General features: G+C 49.3%; 1 pseudogene; it reads left to right on the top strand.

Annotated features, from left to right (window-relative positions):
- The window catches only part of LOC136463717 (ribosomal RNA-processing protein 8-like), a 62390-nt pseudogene that overhangs the window by 33392 nt on the left and 5247 nt on the right, over positions 1 to 23751 (top strand).

Here is a 23751-nt window from a genome sequence, read left to right on the forward strand (position 1 = left end):
CCCCAATTCCTATAAAAGAGTAAAACGACAAGATAAGGAAGATTAAGCAAAAAGTGGATACAACAAAAGACACACAAAAGTACCCGCATAAGGAAAGAACAACTCATAGCAGGGGGCGGGTTGTTAGCACTGTACTCAAGGACAGCAAGCGGGACGACACTTACTCCTTTCAGCATCTTCTGAAGACGCTCAAGCACCTCCTCATCAGTCAACTCAAGGGCAAGGACCATACGAGAAGGGTCCTCCGCCCCAGAGTACTCAAAACCATAATTTTCTCGCTCCTTCAGAGGTTGAACTCAGCAGCGGAGAAAACTAGAAATAATCCCAAAGCCGGTCAAGCCTTGCTGTTTCAGAGTATAAATCCTCTCAAGAAACGGCTTGATCACCTGGACCTCAGCCGTCGTCACAGGATTCTTTTCCCATCGGTCATTAACCAAGGGACCAGATCCAGAATCAACGGAAAGAGGAGGAATCAAATTGGTGGCATAAAACTAGTTGGCACGCCAATCCCTCATAGAATCAACCAGGTCATAGTCAAATAATTTACTCTTAAGACCCTGGCGAAACTGAATCCCGCAGCCACCAAGAACATTGGTGTCATCGTGGCGGGGTTGTGGCTTCAGATGAAAGAAGTAACAAAAGAGAGAAAGAGGAGGAATTCCAAGGAAAGTTTCACAAAGATGAACGAAAACAGAAAGATGAAGGACAACATTGGGAGCAAGATGGTTCAGGCTAATCCCAAAATAGTTGAGAAATCAGTGAAGAAAAGCAGAAGCAGGAAGGCAGAGTCCGGCACAGATAAAGGAGACGAAAAGAATAATCTCACCAGGACCTGGAATAGGGACCCGATGCTTGCCTGGAGCCCTTCAATCAGCAATGTCCTTACTTTGAATCAGACCATCGCTAACAAGCTCGCGAAGCTGATCTTCAGTCATTGTCGAAGCTGGCCAAATCTTCTGAGCAGCCCTCATGGCCATAAACTCTTGATTCTCAATAACAAAAAGTGATGCCTCCTCGTCTACAAAGGCCACTTGGGACTTGCTCGCTGAATTCTTCCTACCCATATACTAGTGGGAGCAATAAAGAACTAGGAGGCAATGATGATTTGGACGGCGGCACTCAGATGACAGCAATAATGGCGGCGGCGGAAGTTTGAAGACTAGGGTTTCAAGGGAAAATCAGAGCAGTAAAGAAAAAGAAGAGGACAGGCCCTTAAATAGATTTTACACCAGTAAAAACGCGGCCCACCAGGCCCGTTTTAACACAGCATGAGGGCACAACGGTCCATTTACTGACATAACTAAAATGACGGACGACACAAATCCACACAACGGTACAGTTCAACGGACAGATTTCAGACTTATCCATCCAGCACCACGGCGGAGTTATCATATTACAACAAAAAGAACTCATCAACCATGAAGCAAAGAAGGGTTACCTCACAAGGAACACAACAACCCAGTCCTTATAGAAAGAACTTGGGAATCTCATAAACAACTAGGACATTAGGAGAATAAAGAATGAAAACTTAGAAGACAAGATTCTTTTCATTATAAATAGTTTCAAAAAATAAAAGATTACACATCTTACAAGACCCAACGAACTCGGTACTACGACAAGCAAGGTAGCAAAGAGGAACCCAGACATGGCTAGGCTCTGGAACGACTACGTGTTCCAAATTGCTACTCGATAGAATAAACCGCCCTTGGCTACACTGTCTTCTTCAAAGGACGGACGCAGTGTATCGAAGGCAGAAATTAGCAGCATGGCGGGACAACATGGAGCAGAGAAGGCCGGCAAGCATCTGTCTACCCAAGTCCGATGTGATGCTGGATATGGTGTTGATCTGCACTAGACAATCTCAGGGCAGGCGACGAGGATCAACCCAGAACTGCCAGATGAAGGAACGCGTCCCACATCACAAGACTCTCTCTGACTACCACAACGTACTTCCAAGTACAATGCTGCTGCGGGATTAGCCTACCTCTAATCCCTATCACAAGACTCCCTCCAGCTATAGCAACATACACAAGAAATGCAAAATACGCCCATAGGCTGCTCTACTTCACAAACTACCATATTCATGACTATGGAGACTTCAGACCACGCAACAAAATGCTCGATGAATCAAAACAGCACACAAGGAGGATATTTATAGGCCAAAGAAGCAGTGCACCTGGACCAGGAGCACCAATGGAACAAACCTAACAAAGGACATAGTGAAAAGATAGAATTCAATGAAACAGGACTCAGGCATGAAGGAGCAGTACTCAAGAACAAGCATATTCAGAAGAATATACCAACACTGTACAACTAGTGAACAAACATCATTTACTATCAACAACCACCATACAACTACATCTGATAACAGCAGACTACTAGAGAACATGCCAACAACCTATATCCAAGTTCTTTTTGGATAAAAGAACCCAGCAAGAGGCTCGGGGGCTACACCCAGTGAGTGCACTTTTTCCTTCAAAAAAGCGCACATCACTCAGAAGACTTTCTCAAGATAGCAGTTTCTCGAACAACATAAGATTCAAGACCCTCAAACTTTTTATTCCAAATAGCAAGAGGCTTGGGGGCTACACTCAGTGAGTGCACTTTTTCCTTTAAAAAAGCGCACATCACTCAGAAGACTTCTAAAAGATAGACAACTTCAAGGCCACACGACAAAAGAACCCGAACATAGCTATATTCGAGCTCTTTTTGACAAAGAACCCACTTTGACAAAGAATGAGAGCGATTTCAAGAGAAGACCCTCTAGCTCCTTGTGCCAAACAGCAAGAGGCTTGGGGGCTACACTCAAATGGGAGTACTTTTTTCTTCAAAAAAGCACACACCACTCGAAGATCCCAAGAAGCGCTACATGGTTTCACTCAAGAAAGCACTCGGGCGACGCTTGTTCCTGCTCGACAAGACCTGAAGGAACAAGACAAGGCTTTCGGAGTTCAACCATGAAGTGCTCGGGGGCTTGTCGGTGCGGGATCCATGGGATACCCCACAAGGAAGGGAGAAGATATAGTCTAACTAGGATTCTTCCCATGTAATCTTAGTAGTAGTATAATTCTATAATCCTACTAGAAACTCTCATTATAAATTGACTAGGATTCTGACCTCCTGACTATATAAAGGAGGGTAGGGTTCCTAGAAGACACAACATAATGCAACACAACACTTTTACAATCAATCCAACGCAAAGGCTAATGATGACTGGATGTAGAGCTATTACTCGATCACGGTCGAGGGCCCGAACCAGGATAAATCGACTGTCTCTTGCGTTTACCGTCGAGTTCTGCATACGCTAAAGCCTGAACAAACTGCCCCGGGTACCCTCGTGGCTGGCTATCGGTGGTGAAACATCGACAGTCCTTGTCAACCCTGACAACTCCGTTGACAAGACGGTGTGCATCAGCACCGCCCTCTCCCCCAAGTAGGAAGGCACACTCATCGACTTCCTCTATGCCAATCAAGACATCTTTGCGTGGAATCCCTCGGATATGCTAGGAATTATGAGGAAAGTCGTCGAGCATGCCCTAAAGATTAGGCCGGGTTCTAGGCCAGTGAAACAACGCATGTGCCGCTTCAACAAGGAGAAGCGGAGGCTCATCGGCGAGGAAATCGCTAAGCTCTGAGCGGCCGGTTTCATCAAGGAGCTATACCACCCAGAGTGGTTATCCAATCCCGTTTTGGTAAAAAAGAAAAGTGGGAAATGGAGAATGTGTGTTGACTACACAAGCCTCAATAAGGTGTGCCCGAAGGATTCATTTCCTTTGCCATGCATAGATCAAGTAGTTGACTCAACCTCGGGGTGCGAAACCCTATGCTTCCTTGATGCATACTTTGGGTACCATCAGATCATGATGAAAGAGTCCGACCAGCTCATGACCTCTTTCATCACCTCATTCGGATCGTTCTGCTATGTTACGATGCCATTCAGACTTAAGAATGCCAGGGCTACATACCACCGTTGCATGATCAAATGCTTTGGAGACCTCATTGGGTGGACCGTCGAGGCTTATGTGGATGACATCGTAGTCCAGTCCAAGCAGACCGACCAGCTCGTGGCCGACCTAGAACAGACCTTTAGGAAGCTCTTGGAGAACGGCATCAAGCCTGACCCCTAGAAATATGTCTTTGGGGTCCCGAGGGGCATGCTGCTTGGATTCATCATCTTCGAGCGTTGCATCGAAGCCAACCCGGTAAAAATCTCAGCCATCACAAAGATGGGCCCGATTATGAACTTGAAGGGAGTTCAGAAGGTTACCGGGTGCCTCGTGGCGCTTAGTCATTTCATTTCACACCTCTATGAACGGGGGCTCCCCCTTTACCAGCTCTTAAAGAAAACTGACCAATTCACGTGGATGCCTGAGGCTTAGGAGGCGCTTGACAAGCTTAAGGTGCTCCTGACGAAGGCCTTGATTCTAGTCCCACCGGCTGAGGAAGAGCCTCTCCTACTCTATGTTGCAGCTACAACCTAGGTGGTCAGCGCTGCCTTGGTTGTAGAACAGGGAGAAGAGGGACATGCCCTCAAGGTACATCGCCCCATGTACTTTGTTAGCGAAGTCTTGTCTGACTCCAAGACACGCTACCTCTAGATCCAGAAGCTCCTATACGCCATCCTGATCACCAAGAGAAAGCTGCGCCACTACTTTGACTCACACTAGGTGACCATCGTGTTGTCTTTCCCCCTCGGCGAGGTTATCTAGAATCGGGAGACCACGGGGAGAATCATGAAATGGGCGCTCGAGCTGATGGATCAAGGCATCATGTATGCCCCATGAACGGGCCATCAAGTCTCAGGTACTGGCTGACTTTATGGTCGAATGGACCGAGATCCAGATGCCACCAGCGACCGTCGATCAGGAGTGCTAGACGATGTACTTCGATAGATCACTAATGAAGAAGGGCACCGGGGTCGGGTTAGTTTTTGTTTCCCCCCTCGGGGTGCGCATGAGGTACGCAATTAGTATCCACTTCCTAGTTTCAAAATAATGTGGCTGAGTATGAGGCACTCATCAATGGCTTGCACATCGCCATTGAGTTGGGCATCCGATGGCTTGACGTCCGAGGCGACTCGCAACTGGTCATCAACCAGGTCATGAAGGAGTCTAGCTGCCCACAACGCCAAGATGGCTACGTATTGTCATGAGGTCCGATAGTTGGAGGACAAGTTCGATGGTCTTGAGCTCAACCATATCCTGAGGTGGCTCAATGAAGCGGCCGACACGTTAGTGAAGATGGCACTGAGCCGAGGGCTGGTCCCCACTGGCATCTTCGCTAATGACCTGCACAAGCCCTCGGTCTGATATGAGGAACCAAAATAGGCTGGCAACGAGCCGCTAGTTCTAGGCTTGGGGGCAGACCAACCCTCAGTTCCATCTGACCCTAAGGTCATGGAACTCGTCCAAGACCCAGTGGTAGAGCCTGGTCCTCCGACTGACTAGAGAACACCTTATCTTGATTGCCTCCTCCACGAGGTGCTCCCTGTCAACAAGACGGAGGCCCGACAGCTCGCGCGTTGCGCCAAGTCCTTCGTTGTCATCAAAGGGGAGCTCTACAAGCGCAGCCACACCAGAATCCTATAGTGTTGCATCCCCACCGAGCAGGGGAAGGACCTGCTAGAAGACATCCATGGAGGGGTCTATGAACATCATGCCGCACCTACAACCTTGGTCGGAAACGCATTCCGACAAGGTTTCTACTGGCCAACGGCGGTGGCCGACAACGAGCAGGTCATATGCATCTGCAAAGGATGCTAGTACTACACTCAGCAAACTCACCTGCCAGCCCAAGCGCTCTAGACGATCCCCATCATATGGTCATTCATAGTCTGGGGGCTTGACCTGGTAGGGCCACTCAAGAGGGCGCCCGAGGGCTTTACGCACTTACTTATCACCGTGGACAAGTTAACGAAGTGGATAGAGGCTAGGCCGATCACCGTGATCAAATCCAAGCAGGCCATGTTGTTCTTCACGGACATCGTCCGTCGCTTTGGAGTCTCGAACTCCATCATCACGGACAACGGCACACAGTTCACCGGAAAGAAGTTCCTCCAATTCTATGATGAATATCACATCCACATCGATTAGGCCACTGTAGCGCACCCTCGTACGAATGGGTAGGTCGAGCACGCAAACAACATGGTCCTACAGGGCCTCAAGCCTAGGATCTTCAACCGGTTGAACAAGTTTGGTGGACGATGGTTCACCAAGGTTCCCGTGGTACTCTGGAGCCTAAGGACATCCAACAGCCAGGCAACCGGTTACACATCATTTTTATGGTCTATGACTAGGAAGCCATCCTCTTGACTGACCTCGACTATGGAGCGCCATGGGTCAAGGCCTACAATGAGCAAGGAAACAAAGCATCTTTGGAAGATGCCATGGACCTACTTGACGAAGCACGTGACATCACCCTACTCTGTTCAGCCAAATACTAGCAGGCGCTATGATGGTACCATAGCCGACATGTGTAGGGTCACGCATTTGGTGTAGGCAATTTAGTCCTTCGCCGCATCCAGAGCAACAAAAATTGCCACAAGCTGTCGGCGCCGTGGGAAGGACCGTACATCATCGTAGAAGTACTCCAACTCGGCACCTACAAGCTCAAGACCGATGATGGCAAAGCCATCGCCAACGCCTAGAACATCGAACAGCTACGTCGCTTTTACCCTTAATCTTTTCATTCGAAAGCTTCCAATGTGCTTATTGAACTAAGTATTGTTTCTGCAAAAACTAAAAAATGTTACCTCCTATCGGATTCGCTTCTGATCTGATCGGTCTTCAGTAACACCTGACCCCCGCAACTACTTGGGGTCGGGTTTTACTCGGGGGCTGATAGGAGTACATATACTCAGAAACATTTTCCCATCCGACCCTTCCTTTTTATGACAAGACTTAGAAATAAGAGTTGCCAAAAAACTAACGATGAGTAAAACTGGTTGGAATGCAAAAAGCCTACGCCTCGACAGCTACAACATCGCTTACTCACCAGCGTGATCATTACTTAGTCGCTCACAACTTAAGTTTCTAATGCCTTAACATAAAGCAAGGGTCGGATCGCAACAAAACTTTATAGAGTACATATACTCAGAAACATTTTCTCATCTGACCCTTCCTTTTTATGACAAAACCTAGAAATAAGAGTTGTCGAAAACTAACGATGAGTAAAACTGGTTGGAATGCAAAAAGCCTACGCCCTGACGGCTACGGCATCGCTTGCTCACCAGCGTGATTATTACTTTGTCGCTCGTAACTTAAGTTTCTAATGCCTTAACATAAAACAAGGGTTGGATCACAACAAACTTTATATATATATATATATAGAGAGAGAGAGAGAGGCCAAACAACATTTTTAGCCATAATAAAAGTCTTTACAGAAAGACCAATGCTAGACTCAGCTATCTAACTAAACACTCTTGGGCATGATTTCTTCTTCGACCTTCTCCGCTAGGTCCCGCACCGGGGGAGCCACTTCCTTCTCAATTTTGTCCAACTCGGCATTAGTGTAGCCAGGCGCAAAGCCCTCACTAATCATCGGTAGGTCCATGTCGATGTAGTGGGAGTGGTGAAAGCTCTAGTTTGGTTTTGGTGAATTGATGAAACCCTAAGTGCTAAGTAGTTTATCAAAAGTGATTATGAGATAGGTAGCACTGGTTGAAGTGGTTGAGCAAATGAAGATCATGACATGATGATGGTGATGCCATGGTAATGATCAAGTGCTTGGACTTGAAAAGAAGAAAGAGAAAAAGAAAAGGCTCAAGGCAAAGGTATAAATGGTATGAGCCATTTTGTTTCGATGATCAAGGCACTTAGTGAGTGTGATCACATTTAAGATCGATAGCCGTACTATTAAGAGGGGTGAAACTCATATCGAAATGCGGTTATCAAAGTGTCACTAGATGCTCTAACTTATTGCATATGCATTTAGGATTTAGTGGATTGCTAACACCCTTGAAAATGTTTGTGAAAATATGCTAACACACATGTGCACAAGGCGATACACTTGGTGATTGACATATTTGAGCAAGGGTAAGAAACTTCACCAACAGAGTGGATAGTTCGACGGTGCCACCAGCGCCCTATACAGAAAAGATAGGGTTTCACAGAATGCATCGGACACTGGTCACGCAGTGACCGGACGCTGGGGTCCTATGTCCGGTCAGTAGCAGTAGTGAGCGCACTGTCTCAGTCTTATGACCAGACGCTGGCGCGAAGAGTGACCGGACGCTCAGGGCCTATGATCGATCAATGCTGATGTACACTGACATGGTGGCGCACAGAGGAGACAATGAGTGACCGGACGCTGGGTGTGTCCAGTCGGTGGTGACCGGACGTGTCTGATCGTGACTGGTACCTTACTAGAAATGACCGAATACTAGGGTCCAGCGTTCGGTCACTTCAAAGCAGTGCGTCCGGTCACAACTTAAATGTACCGATGATCATTGAGATCGGGCGATCAGTGTTTGAAGTAGGGGACACATGACACGCATCGTGCGACCGGACGCTGGAGTCCAGCATCCGGTCAATCTGATCAGCGCGTCCGGTCGGCCCGTTTTTCAGTGGACTGAGGAGCCAATGGCTCTATTTTGTGGGGGCTTCTATTTAAGCCCCATGGCTGGCTCAAGCTTAGTCTCTTGGCCATTTGCATTGACATAGCAACCTTGTGAGCTTAGCCAAATCCCTCTCACTCATCTCCATCATAGATTCAACATCTTTGTGAGATTGGGAGTTGTCAACACAGAATTTTCGTCCCATGCCGAGGACACACGCAGCAAGCCAGAAGGGTCCGCTCGATGGAGCAGATCCACCTAGCTTTAGCATAAGGGTGGTTGATCCTGCGTGATCCTCCCGAGACATGCTAGTCAATTTGACCCTGCAATTGACAAGGAGAGAAAGTTCATCGGTAATTAAGGGTGAAACTTGCCGGTGTTGCTAGACAGTCCCGAATGTGCAGCTATGAGAGCCGATATGAAAGGAGATCGACTAAATAGTTGATTCAAGTATATTCATGAGAATAAATCAATTAGAGCTCATGGGGTTGTGTAAGAAGAATTAGTTATCATTCAGGATAAATATCATTAATCGAACAGATATTAATCAATGGCAATAAGATGTCAATAACGATCGGTTTGTGCTGAGCCAATGATTATAATTAACCGAACCCCTTTTCATATAAAGAAACAATTCAACATCACTTAACCATTTAATAAAGATAAATCTAATGAACATATTAGATCTCATCTATCATTATGACCAGTGGGGCATGAGGCAGAATCATGCAGGCCGTAGAAATAACAATAGACTCGACGACCCTAGCTCATTACTAATATCAGTGGGGCATGAGGCAGAATCATGCAGACCATAATACAATAATAAGATCATAGGGCTAACATATCTTTCAACCTATCTTTACTTCAACGGTCTCGTGATGCAAACTGTTTGTGAAAGCGCTCGATATCGGCTAAAACAGCCGGTTCAGGCATAATGCACAGTTAAAGTCATACCTTACCAGGAATAGATCTACTAAATATCGATCCCCACTCCACGATGCTAACAGTGGGGTGTGAGGCAGAATCACGCAGGCCATGATAACGGGCCGTGGAACAATTCTCTCTAGCCAATAGATCTACTCAAGACGTAACATGTCTTAACCGCATGTTATGCATGATCAAGATTGATGTAAAACAGTCGATAAGACATAACTCATCATTCAAGGTGTAGATTGGATCAGTTTTAGGTTAGTGAACGATGGGTCAAATAAGATATAAGGCTGATCTAAATCAATCTCAATTGGGCAGAGTGATATTGTTGTAATTAGATAAATAATGAAAGCAATAAGCAATATCGGTAACTTAATGAATCTACCAAAGACTGCCATTCTAAGGTAGAGCTGATAACTTGACCTTGATCTAATTCAAGCAGTGGGGTATGAGGCAGAATCACACAGGCCATACTTGAATCAAATAAGAGTCAATAACTATCTTATACCAGAGTCGTAGTGGAGGTCGACCGGATCGATGCAGCCATACGAACAAAGGTATACACCACGACGGTACTTACAGACAAGCAGTAGAGGTCGATCGGATCGATGCAGCCGTACTCGCTGAAGAACTTGCCGAGATCTACTCTACTCCTACTCCTAAGGGGGTGGCTGGAGCCGAAAAAGTAATTGACTTGTATTTGGATTGATTGATGTCCTTTGTTACAATAGCCAGGGGTTTATATTTATACCCTGGGCTGATAAGAGTCCTAAACGAACACGACTAGATAACAAAAAGAAATATAGATACATGGACTCTAATTTTCCTTATGTAGAGTCCTTGCTAATGAAGCTTCCTTGTTTGATATGTGTCCTTGTTTCTTCATGTCTCTATCAAATTTATTAAATAATATTTCTTGGCCAGCTCATAAATATCCCTTAATTAGGAAACTTTCTTGCTCTGGACATCATCGGCCGATCTCTTCCTTTTCAGGATAAGCTTACCAAATTTTGGTGTAAACAGGAGTGAATCTAAGTGCATTGCTTGAGTGTTTGCATCTAGAGACACTTGGTGTTCATGTTTCGCTATGGGATTCGCTTGTTACTCTTGGTGGTTGCTGCCACCTAGACGGCTTGGAGCAGCGAGGATCGTCGAGCAGAGGTTGGTGATTGTCTCTGGCTCCGATCATGGTGATTGTGATGGGTTCTTGACCTTTCCTCGGTGGAGAGCTTTAAGGTACTCTAGTGAATTGCTCGTGGCATATGTGATCCTCATCTTTTGTTGCCTGTGTGACACCCTATTGAGGGTTTGGTGTGTGATGCCAATTAGCGCGTGAACCTCCAAGTAAGTGAATCACCACAACAAGGACTAGCTTGCCAGTAAGCAAGTGAACCTCGGTAAAAAATCTTTGTGTCACCGTTTGATTCCGAGGTGATTGGTCTTCATTGATATTCATTCTTGTGATTGATTGGCTCCTTCCTCGACACGGCAGTATAACCATCTTGCACACTCTCTTTACAATACCATAAACTAGTTGTCAAGCCCTTTAGTGTAGCTAGTTGTGAGAGCTTATTAGTTCAGTTAGTGTGGCTCTTTAGTTAGCTTTTGGGAGCGCACTAACTTAGTATAGTGTCATAGCTATTGTGTGGATAGAAATCATATAAACTAGAATTGTGGTAGGTGGCTTACATTTTTAGTAGGCTAGCGCAACACTTGCTTCACCTCATAACTATCTAACCGGTTTGTTAAGTGTTGTTCTAGAAATTTTTAATAGGCTATTCACCCCCCTCTAGCCATTAGGACCTTTCAAGCGAGCGATGGCGAACGCGCGATGGACGCCGGTGTGCAGGGCCTCTGTTGCGAGCGTGCGTGCCCAATCTAGGATCTAGGTAACCCGAATTGCGAGTGAGCTCGTCTCCATGGCCGGGGTGACCCCGAGGTCATTGAAGACCAACCCGATGGCAGTGCGCAAGGTGTCGTGGTCATCGCTCTCCGACTAGAGTTGACCCCACACCTCAAAGAGTTGCCTCTGTAGGGCTGCCTAAACCAAACACCAAAGAGCGTCAGAAAATTGACCTCGAACATCAAGCAAAAAGGTAACCAGAGCCTCACCGCTCACTTGCTCCTCAAGGACCGTCTTCTCCCTCTAGAGCATGCCAACATCCCTAGCCAAGGCAGTGGCCAGGCCCTCGACTTGTTTCTTTGACTTCTGCTCATTTTCAAGTGCGCGCCGACCAAGGTCAGGGACCAGGCGGAGTCATCCAAGCTCTATGGTGTCTTCCCTGGCCTTGGCGACCACAGCCTTGAGCTTGTCCTCGGCCTCGTTGGCATGTTGAAGGGCTTCCCATTCCTTGGTCTAGAGGCTCACCACTTCCTCCTACAGCCACGGTACTTCGGTAGCAAGCCCCTATACCTCCCTCTCGTGATGGAGGAATAGGGACTTCTCCCAGCTGCACATCGCAAGGGACTGCAAAAAAATCAGGTTAGAATTATTTAAAATAGGGCTCAAAAGTAGAAAACATCAAGACACGACAAACCTGGCTGGCCAGGGTGACGTCGTCCTTCAATGGCCCCAACACATCGGTCAGAGAGCAAACTGTAGACTTAAGTCCCGAGCACATGCTCATCTAGTCCTTCACCTCTGTCGGGTCATCGAGGGTGAACACCGAGTTGCTCGGGTCCAACCGCCTAGCCCAATGGAGCCAGTTCCTTCCCCATGCGAGCAGATCATCGCCTAGCTAGACAAGGGACTAGGAGGGCCTAGCCCCAATCGAGGGATCTGCCGTCGCAACCCTTGGCGTCGGCCCGACAGGAGTCGATGGTACCTCCTCCATCACCAGCGCTCCCTTGGGTGTGGACCCTCCAATGGTGGAGGAGGCTGGAAGCATGGGCTCCAAAGTCTGAGCCATCACCGCGTCTACAAGGGACACCTCGATCGCGCCTCCTCCCGTCTGCCCCACCTCGGGCATGTCGACCGACGCGAGCACCGATTCCATGGGTGCCTCCTCCAACACAATCAATGCCTCAACCTCCCCCGCCTCCTTAGGCAACGCCATGTCCACCTCGGTGCCATCACGGCATGCCCCCAGCACCACACCAGTTGGCTCCTAGGGGGTTGGCCAATGGGCCAGGATCTTCTATGGCGCCAACGTTAGGCGGTTGCGGGGGCCAGTCCTGCAGAAGACACCAACATCACACAACAAAATTCGAGAACACAATGAAAGGGCGAAGAAGTCTTTAACTCACCTCGATGCCATAATCCGAGAATGTTTTGGGGCTAGTCACTTGACCCTGACTCCACCATGTTGGCAATTGGCTGCTTCGATCCCCCAATGGGGTCGGTTGGAGCGGGGCAGACTTGCTCCTCTGACCTCGGGGGCGCGTCCTCCCTCGCTGATCTTGGAGGTGCATCCTCTTCAATTTGTGCTTGGGCTTGCTATGGAATTGGGGTCAGTCAGAGCAGGGCGGACTTGCTCCACCAACCTCAGGGGTGCATCCTCCCCTGCTGATCTTGGAGGCGCATCCTCTTCGGTTTGTGTAGGGGCGTGCTGTGGAATCAGGGTCAAGTTGACTTGCCTCGCGTCGGCTTGCTCATCCTCAAGTGCAAGCGTGCCCCATGGGATGTTGGGGTCAGACTCTTCCTCCTCTTCCCCCTCCTCATCACCGTCACTCTCCTCCAAGCCTTGCCGATGCCTTCCACGCTGAAGCTTTGCTCGCTCCTTCTTACCCTTCTTTCACTCCTTCCTCGCCTTTACCGCCTCAGCCATAGTGTGGTTCGCCACCCTCCACGCTGTGTCGTCGGGCAATGGTAGGTTGGAATCATGGGCGATAAGGCCGGGCTACAAATCATGATGGTTACAATCTAAGAATAGAGGAGGGTCAGCCAAGGAAAGAAACTCAAAGACTTACCAGATGGACAAAACCCGCGTTCGACCGCATCGAGGGATGCCCTAGGACCGGGTACACCAGGGCAAGATCCACCGATGGATCCACCAGACACTCCATTGCCTCCTTGAGGCGTTGTGCCATTTCACTGATGCTGAGGGCCTCATTGGTGACCATCACCATCCCTTCAGGCACGGAATCCACTATCATCTTCCACATCGAAAGAGCGCGCAGCATCAGCGGCGCTAGCCTCTGGATGTGGTATGCTTCGATGACACTGGTACCACAAAGACCACCGTCCTTCAGAGTCATGATGGCTTTGAGGAGGTCGCCGAGCCTCTTCTGCTCCCTCCCGATGGGCCCGTACCTCCACACGTCTGACGCCTCCTCGATCAGGTGGCCGATGAAGATTGATAGGGGGCGGCGGCATCATTCCTTAGGTAGAACCAGAGCCTATGCCACCCCTTGTTGGACTTCAACAAAGGGATGGACATGTACTCCAATGCTGGGCTGCCCCGAAGACGGATGCTCGCGCATCCCATTGGCATCGCCAGGTCCAGCCTCTTCTTCTCCTTCTTCTGCAGCTCGACGACAAAGAAGTATTTCCATAGCTCGAAGTGGGGCTTAATCCCCAAATACCCCTCGCACAGCGTGACAAAGGCCGAGATGTGCTGAATCCCATTGGGATTCAGATGCTGTAGCTCAATCCCATAGTTGTACAGTAGCCCTCGGAGGAATCAATGGGGAGGAGTCACAAGCCCATGCTCATGGAAGGGGATGAAGGAGATGACATAGCCATTGGGTGACGACGACACATCCTCGCCAAAAGGTACGATCCACTCCATCGCCGTGGTCCATGCGTGGAGAAGGCCTTTCTTAACCAGACCCTCCATGCATGCATGGAGAATGTCGGAGCGAGGCCATGGCTCCATCGAGGAAAGGGGATGGCAATGTAGAAGTTTTGGTGGTGGCATAGGGCTAGAGAGCGAGAACTTTGCTGGTGGTGGAGTGGAAATAGGGGAACGAAGGCCAAAACTAGAGAGCAAAAGGCAGGAAGGTTGGAAAGGCAAGGATGCGGCTACGCATACAAAGGCTAGGGAGAAACGGCTCCGTATATAAGGTAAGGGCAGAACGGGCGAAGGGCGAACCATCCACCTAAATTAACACGCACCACGCCTCGCCTGATCCATTTCTTTCGGGACTCATGCCCTCACTATTCCTCACAGCATTAGTCGCATCGCCGCCTCAAGAGACGAGCGCATGCCTATCCAAATCTTCCCCATGAAGGATCCACCGGGTGATGGTTCATCTTCAAAGGCTATGGGCTGTCGTAGGTAAGTGGGATACAGATCTAAAAATGCTCCTACGGCCCATTAATGCCTAGGAGTTCAAAGGCTGGCCCACTAGTGGGTTCACAGCCGCTCTAGGGCACCCTAGAGTTAGGGGAGGTTAAGGATGGGCCTACTAGCGGCCAGTACCCAAAGCACGTGAAGCGCCATGGCATCCTGACCCTCGTTTCGAGTCTTGGATGATGCAGGGTCTATGGTTTTTCCCCAAAGAAAGGCATCAAGCCCTTGGACTGGTCGAACGGATCCAGGAACTATATGGACCGGCCACCAAGAATCTGGAGTCAGTCACCAGCTGATCTCAAACTGGGCCCCCGTGAATGAGATGCTGGGGCTCCACTCGAACAAGCCCGTTAACAACTCACCGAGCACCATGCTTCATCCAACGAGGAAAGCATGGCATGGCTCAGTCCCTCTGTCCTAACAAATGGACGCATGAGGGATGATGATCACAAGACAAACCGACCCTCTAATCGGACCCCTGCTACGCACGGGGGCTTAGGGGCTTGGCATCACAAAGAGACCGAACATGTGGTCGTAGACAAACGATGAGTATCATATGTGGCTCACCATACTACAAAGCGACAATAATGAACAGTACTCCCATGCACCCTCAAGCGACGGATCGCAAAAAGCCTTTGCAAGAGTGTCTCACACCTCCAAAGGCTCGGGAGCTATACCCACCAGGAGCGCTCGCGCACACCCGGTGGAAAACAGATTACTAGTGCAGCTCCTCCTTAGGGGCTGGGTGTCTGTATCCACTTTACTAGTCCCCCACATGGAGGTTGGGTGCCTAAATCATACTCGGTTACCCTGCACGATACAACGGTCATAGGAGCAACAAATCACAAAAAGCCTTTGTAGGAGTGTCTCACCCCTCCAAAAGCTCGGGGGCTACTATCGGATACCTATACCCGGGTATCCAAACCAAAAGATTGAGCAGTGTCACGTCGCCTCATCCAATGGTTAAAGACGCAACTACGATCTTGTCCGACCCCTAGGGGCTGGGCCATGCCTCGTCCAACTACAAGGATGAGGTTTCCGCCTCGTCCGACCCCTAGGGGCTAGGCTATGCCTTGTCTAACTCTAAGGATGAGGTTTCCACCTCATCCGACCCCCAGGGGCCAAGCCACGTCTCGTCCAACTCCAAGGACAAGGTTTTCACCATATCTGATCCCCAAAGGCCGGGCCACGCCTCGTCCAACTCCAAGGATGAGGTTTCCACCTCGTCCAACCCCTAGGGTCCAAGGCGCACCTCGTCCAACTCTAAGGACGAGGTTTCTGCCTCGTCCGACCCCTAGGGGCTGGGCCACGCCTCGTCCAACACCAAGGATGAGGTTTCCACCTCTTTCGACCCCTAGGGGCCGGGCTATGCCTTGTCCTACTCCAAGGATGAGGTTTCCGCCTCGTTCGACCCTCGGGGGCCGAGCTATGTCTTGTCCAATTCTAGGGATGAGGTCTCCGCCTCGTCCGACCCTAAGGCATGGGCTCCAACCTCAAGGCGTGGGCTCCAACTTGTCCGGTCCCATAGGAAGGGCTTCGCCTCCTCTGACCCCTGTGTGTTGGATTCCATCTCGCCTGGCCCCCAGGGCAAGATTTCCGCCTCACCCATTCCCTGGGGATTAGATTTGCTACCGAACAAAAGCAGTGGCCCTAGGGTAGGACCCGAACCGCTTCAACCACTACAGCGTGGAGGCATACACCTAGGAGCACGTCTTGGGCATGTCCTAATGCGACTGGTGGTCGCATCAGGCCATGCTGGGAGACTCATGTCGCCCATCGCGTCAATAGGCCGGCACTGTGCTGCCAACTCCCTGCCTGACCACCGTCCAACGTTAGTCGACTGATGTTAGTTAACTTGCACTATACCGCTAGCCCCCCATATGGCCTTTGTTAGGGACCCTTTGACCATTCCGTCTGCTTGGATGGGATGGAAGATAGATCGACGCACAATGCCCGCATGTATACTGTAGCGGCCAACAGGACCCCGGTGCGACGCCGTTGCCACCATGATCTACAGGGTCAATGGGACCCACGCGAAAAGGAGCACGGCACACCTCCGGGAGCTGTATTTTCTCTTTCTTTTTTCCCTCTTCCCTTCCATTATAACCCCTGCTTTCCCTTGGCCTATAAAAGGGAAAGCTAGGCGTCCCACTAAAGGACATCGAACAAGTGCATTGCACAACATCGGTTCACCGCACCTCATCACAAACAACACACCACCAGAGATGAGATCGGTCCCTCTCTCGCCCGTTTGTAACCCCTACTATGAACTTTTCCGTACTAGTAACACGAGCAACAGCAATGAACTGGACGTAGGAACATTCAGCCTGAACCAGTATAAACCTCATGTCCTCTTAGAACACCATACAAGCCAAACGCGTAATAACACAAATTTACTCGTTGGTGCTTACTCAAAACACCGACAGTTGTCTCATTAGCTCCTATTGTCAACAAAAGATGCTCGGTAGTCCTCCAAGGGGTATCCTACGAAGGTAGATTGATCGGTGGAGGTGCACGTGATCAGGAACTAGATGGTGACACAAGGCGTAGAGACAGTGATTTAGACAGGTCTGGGCCGTCTGATCGACGTAATACCGTACGTCTTGTGTCTTTGGTGTATTATATTGATCTAGATGACCATGTAGATGTCCACTAGGGGACCCCTGCCTCTCCTTATATACTCTAGAGGGATAGGGTTACAAGAAAACTATCCTATTTGGTACTATACAATATCTTGCGGTGCACGCCGAGCAGCGCCGTGCACGTTTTGATCTTATGGGTCGGGCCACCTCTGATGGTGCAGCCCATGTCTTGTCTTATGGATACCGAGGGCCATACCCCCACAACTAGTCCCTCAGCCTAACAGTAGGTGACGTGGTCATGTGGTACCAGGGTCGGAAAGTAAAAGAAAGGCAGAAGACCGGCCGAGCAGGCAACCAGTCCACGAGCGGAGCCTTGAATTGAAAAGCGCACATTCACCGCAAGGTAAAGTGTGCCCACTTAGTCCCCGAGCCTGCTAGAAGATGAAGAATGAATCTTATAGCAGGGTGAAAGAAAAAGAAGTCTGGAAGCTTGCCGACGTCGTCTGACATGCGCGTATCAAGACCCCAGACATACTATCCAAGATCAGCACCCTGATCCGAACAACATGGAGCATCTTGACAGCACACCAATGAGACGTAGCAAGATCTGACCATCAAGGGAGTCCTAGGCGTAGCTAGCAACATCTGAGCATCGAGGAGCCCCTAGCGTAGCTGGCGATGTCCGAGCACCGAGGAGTTCCTGGCATAGCTAGCGATGCCTAAGCACCAAGGAGTCCCCGGTGTAGCTGGCGATGTCCAAAGCACCGAAGGAGTCCCCGATGTGGCTAGTGATGTTCGAGCACCGAGGAGTCCCCAGCGTAGCTGGCGATGTCCTAGCACCGCCGAGGAGTCTTCGATGTAGCTGGCGATGTCCGAGCACCGAGGAGTCCTCGGCGTAGCTGGTGATGTCCAACCACCAAGGAGTCCCCGGTGTAGCTGGTGATGTCTGAGCACCGAGGAGTCTCTGGCGTAGCTGGCGATGTCTGAGCATCAAGGAGTCCCCAGCGTAGCTGGCGATGTCCTAGCATCATCGAGGAGTCTCCGGCGTAGCTGGCGATGTTCAAGCACCGAGGAGTCCCCGGTGTAGCTGGCAATGCCCGAGCACTGAGGAGTCCCCGGCGTAGTTGGCGATGTCCGAGCACAGAGGAGTCCCCAGCGTAGCTAGAGATGTCCGACCACCAAGGAGTCTTCGGCGCAACTGGCGATGTCCGAGCGTCGAGGAGTCCCGGTGTAGCTGGCGATGTCCGAGCACCAAAGGAGTCCCCGGTGTGGCTGGTGATGTCCGAGCACCGAGGAGTCCCCGGCGTAGCTGGCGATGTCCGAGCACCGAGGAGTCCCCGGCATAGCTGGCGATGTCCTAGCACCGCCGAGGAGTCTTCGGCGTAGCTGGCGATGTCTGAGCATCAAGGAGTCCCTGGTGTAGCTGGCGACGTCCGACCACCGAGGTGTCCCCGGCGTAGCTAGCAATGTCCGAGCATCGAGGAGTCCCTGGCGTAGCTAGCGATGTTCGAGCACTAAGGAGTCCCTAGCGTAGCTGGCGATGTCCTAGCATCGTCGAGGAGTCTTCGACATAGCTGGCGATGTCCGAGTACCGAGGAGTCCCCGGTGTAGCTAGCGATGTTCGAGCGCCGAGGAGTTCCCGGTGTAGCTGGCGACGTTCGACAACCGAGTCCCCGGCGTAGCTGGTGATGTCCGAGCACCGAAGGAGTCCCCGGCGTAGCTGGCGATGTCCGACCATCGAGGAGTCCCCAGCGTAGCTAGCGATGTCCGAGCATCGAGGAGTTCCCGGCGTAGCTGGCGATGCCCGAGCACCTAGGAGTCTCCGGCGTAGCTGGCGATGTCCGAGCACCGAGGAGTGCCCAGCGTAGATGGCGATGTCCGACCACCGAGGAGTCCCCGGCGTAACCGGCGATGTCCGAGCATTGAGGAGTCCCCGGCGTAGCTGGCGATGTTCGAGCACCGAGGAGTTCCCGCAGTAGCCGGTGACGTTCGAGCACCGAGGAGTTCCCGGTGTAGGTGGCGACGTCCGAGCATCGAGAAGTCCCCGGCGTAGCTGGCGATGTCCGAGCACCGAGGAGTCCCCGGCGTAGTTGGCGATGTCCGAAGACCGAGGAGTCCCCGGCGTAGCTGGCGATGTCTACAAGGTGAAGTGGGGTGAAGTGTGCCCACTTAGTCCCCGAGCATGAAGAATCCGAGCACTGAGGAGTAACCGACGTAGCTGGCGATGTCCGAGCACCGAGGAGTCCCCGGCGTATCTGGCGATGTCTAAGCACCGAGGAGTCCCCGACGTAGCTGGTGATGTCCGAGCGCCGAGGAGTCCCCAGCGTAGCTGGCGATGAAGCACGAGCGACGAACAGTCTGGTCAACTGGTCGGCGGCGGAGTGAGCATTGAGTAGAAGCGACCGGCGAATAGTCCGATCAACTGGTTAGCGATGGAGTCCATGAACCAAGCGGTCCGACCAGTTGATCGGTGGTGAAGTCCGAGCAACAGGTGGTCCGATCACCTGGACGATGATCCTGCAATACAAATATGTATAACAGATAGTACATGATGTAAAAATATATAAACTCCGGAGAAAAATCAGCAATGGCGATGAAATAGCGTATGCAGCTCGGCGATCAGTTGGTGTGAAGATGTATTTATATTTAATACAAACCGTTCGAACAGTTAGTGTGTAGCTGAGTCTCCAGCCCTAGCTAGCCCGTTAACCATAACGCGGAGTGCGGAGCCCGTGTGCGTGTAGGAAGAACAAAGCGTCGCTAAAGAGCCGCTGCTGACCACCCATAACGCAGAGGGCAGACGCTCGTGCACGTGTAGGGAGGAGCCAGAGACAGAGCCGTCTCTGGGGACATCCGAGCGTCAACCTGACTGTTCGAGGGTTCGGAAAATCGTTTGAAGAGCAAACATGAAGAAAACAGTTTAGAGAAAAATTATGACGATATATAGAGATTAAAGAATATTAAAATATGACTTAGCTTGTTCAGTGATCGGGTGGAGTAGTCAACACGGACCGCGTTGGCCGCGCAAGGGCCGGAACTCACGGTCGTGCAGAGACGTGACGTAACCTGATTAGTCGACGCAGTATCCGAGTAGATAGATGTGATGCTTAATTTGCTAGTTGATGTTGACATCTAGCGTATCCATGTTTGATGTCAACTCGAACATGTCCGTCAGCTGGGACTCCGTAGTCCGTACGTGCAGCCCCTTGGGAAGGGTAGCAGCGCCGTTGGCGATTTCGGCTTGAGGCCCGTTGGTGCTTGCTTCGATCTTCAATCTCCCAGCGCATACCAATAGCTGCAGCAGGTCTAGCCGTCCTCCGTGCTACGGAGGCCACGGAAGCTCCCGACGTGATGGATAAAGAAATCCTTGACGAACACGTCTCCTCCGTGCGATGCGTGCAGATGCATGAAGGGGTCGGAGTCGGCACTCGGACTCGTTGGGAAGGAGTTGGAGTGGGTACTCGATCACAGAACTCGTCGATCATTATGGTCTTGTAGATGATGTCGGGTCTCATCGGGTAGGCCAGGGATGCCATCGCAGTTGTCGGAGTTGCCGCGAACAACATTGATCTTGAGATCCCATCTGGCTCACCAGGGCACATCCCTACCTAGCACGCCAACTGTCGACAAAAGATGTTCGGCAGTGCTTTGATCGGTGGAGGTGCGCGTGATTAGGAACTAGATGGTGACACAAGGTGCAGAGACAGCGATTTAGACAGGTTCGGGCCGTCTGATCGACGTAATACCCTACGTCATGTGTCTTTGATATATTGTATTGATCTGGATGACCATGTAGATGTCCACTAGGGGACCCCTGCCTCTCCTTATATACTCTGGAGGGGTAGGGTTACAAGGAAACTATCATATTTGGTACTATACAATATCTCGCGGTGCGCGCCGAGCAGCGTCGTGCACGCCTTGATCTTGTGGGCCGGACCACCTCTGATGGTGTGGCCCATGTCTTGTCTTGTGGATATCGGGGGCCATACCCCCACACCTATTCTCTGTACAAATACTGATAGTTGATGATAGTGATATTGTGTATCATTACGTCCTACTTTCTGTGATTTGCTAATGCTAACAATTTCCCCATAAGACTTTATATGCTGGTTGCCTTATCAATATCATTAGTAAAGCATACTGTACTGAATTACTAAAAGGTCTGACTTTGGAATTCATAGACAACAGAGCTTCACTTTTTTATGTTTCATTCACATTTTCACACACACACATATATTCTTTATCTTTCTCAGTGGAGAGGATGCGTTTGACTACTTCAAAAATGACCCTAATCTTTTTGATGTGGTATGTTATTATTTTATTCTTTCTTGCTATAATACCAGTATCTGCTAATACTAAAAGAAAGATTTCATCTTGCCATCACTTTTTTTTTTCTTGAATACAAACACACACCACCCCTCAGCTAGGGAAACAATACAATATGTGCCTTTGAAAGAATAAACAAACGACCCAGCCAAACACTAAATGGGCCAGCCAATTATCTGGCATCAGCCTCCAAATGGGCTAACCTCTAGTGCGGTAGTGCCTGAGAGGTGTTCCTCCTCCAAAATCTGTTAAGAATAAGCTGAATGCTAGGGATAGTCCTGTTGAACACACAGTCGTGGTGCTTCCACAAAGTCCATGCCCCCAAGGTTAGCAAAGTGTTGAGACCTCCTTTTATGTCCCTGGACACCAAGGCAACAATCCTCAACCACCAGCCATAGAACTCCTTGTCTACCGGGATAGGTGAAATCCAGCAAACCATAACGACGGAATAGGAGTGACCACACGTACCTGGAGAAGAAGCAACCTGATAGGATATGATGGATTGTCTCAGGCTCTTGCTCATACAGAGGACAACGCTCGGGGTGAGGCAAACCCCGGTGGGCCAACCTATCGGTTGTCCAGCATCTATCTGCAAACAACCAAACGAAGAATTGGCACCTCCTAGGAGCCCAAGTCTCCCAAATAAGTTCCCATGGCTCAAAAGAAACCACCCCAATAAAAAGAGTATTATAAGCCGACTATGTTGAGTATTGGCCAGAGTTTGTAAAGCGCCATCTTTGGTCATTCGGTGTGTTGGGCTGAAGCATTGTTTCTACCTAACAAAAGATTGGGCTTTGTGTGGATGTGTTGTGCATAATTGATCTCTGAAAAAACACAAATGCAGTGCCATGTTGTTAGCTTTTTTCATCATATATACCAGACTCATTGTATTTGTTTTATCCTTTATATTTTTAATAGGATGTGGTTTGCACATTTCATATTTCTGTCTCAGAAATTTATTGTTGTGATTATTATGCAAAAAAGGACTCATTCAAGCAACTAATTAACCATGAGGTTACGTGCATGAATTCACGTTTCTCTCTTTTAGTATCATACAGGATATCAAGAGCAGATGTCACACTGGCCTGAGCAGCCAGTGAATGTAATAATCAATTGGTTGAAGAGTCACAATGCATCATGGGCTGTTGCTGATTTTGGCTGTGGTAAGACTAATCTTACTATCCTGTAGCTGATGCTTCTTGCAAGTTTCCTCCCTGTTCCATCTTTTTATTTCCCTGGCACAATTATGAGAATACTGTTCGTATTTCCCAGGCAATGCAGCAGTTGCAAAAAAATGTGAAGAACGAGGTTTTCTCCATTGATCTTGTTTCAGATGATCCTTCATTGATTGCTTGTGATATGGCTCATGTAAGCACTGGCTGCAAGCTGCATAATACCTTTCCTATGCTTTGCATTGTTAATTATCTGTCCTTTATGTTAGTTTGCTAAAGGTTTTCCTGGTGGTTTTTGCTATCCTTGTGATTTTTGCATGATTCTTGGTAATGGTTGAGAACAACATCGTAGGGGTTTGTTGCATGAGCAAGAATAGTCCATATTTTGACAATATTTTTGTACAAGACCATTTCAGCTCTACTTATTTTCTACGAACCTGCAGAGTTGCAGTTGAACAGTTTATCTACCATTGTATTATGTTTTTACTTGAATAAAGAATTTCTAGAAATATATACCCTTGATGTTTTGATGTTAATATTCTATTTTTATTTTTTGGTTAAGGCTAGCTTAATTGAATATTTAGTTTTGATGGATGAGTCGAAGGTAACATAGCTAAGATAATGGGAAAGGCTGTCCAAAGGGATCTCCTGTTCTTCCATTATATATTCTGCCTTTTTTCCAGGATGAACCTAGGAGTAGCCAAACTGAATAAAATGGGCACTGAATCTTTGACTAGTGTGCAAATCATTAATTGAACTAAGCTTCTTCCTTCTTCTTCTTTTGGCATCTCTGCAGACTCCATTGGAGCCATCCTCTATAGATGTTGCAATATTTTGTCTTTCTTTGATGGGAATTAAATATCCAAGTTACTTAGAGGAAGCAAATAGGGTTCTCAAGCCAAGGTTTGCTTAACCTTTAGCTGCTGCAACTCTTACTGCAAAGGGCTGCTTCT

This window comes from Miscanthus floridulus, chromosome 7 (genome assembly GCF_019320115.1).
Source record: "Miscanthus floridulus cultivar M001 chromosome 7, ASM1932011v1, whole genome shotgun sequence".
In the NCBI taxonomy this organism is placed as follows: domain Eukaryota; kingdom Viridiplantae; phylum Streptophyta; class Magnoliopsida; order Poales; family Poaceae; genus Miscanthus; species Miscanthus floridulus.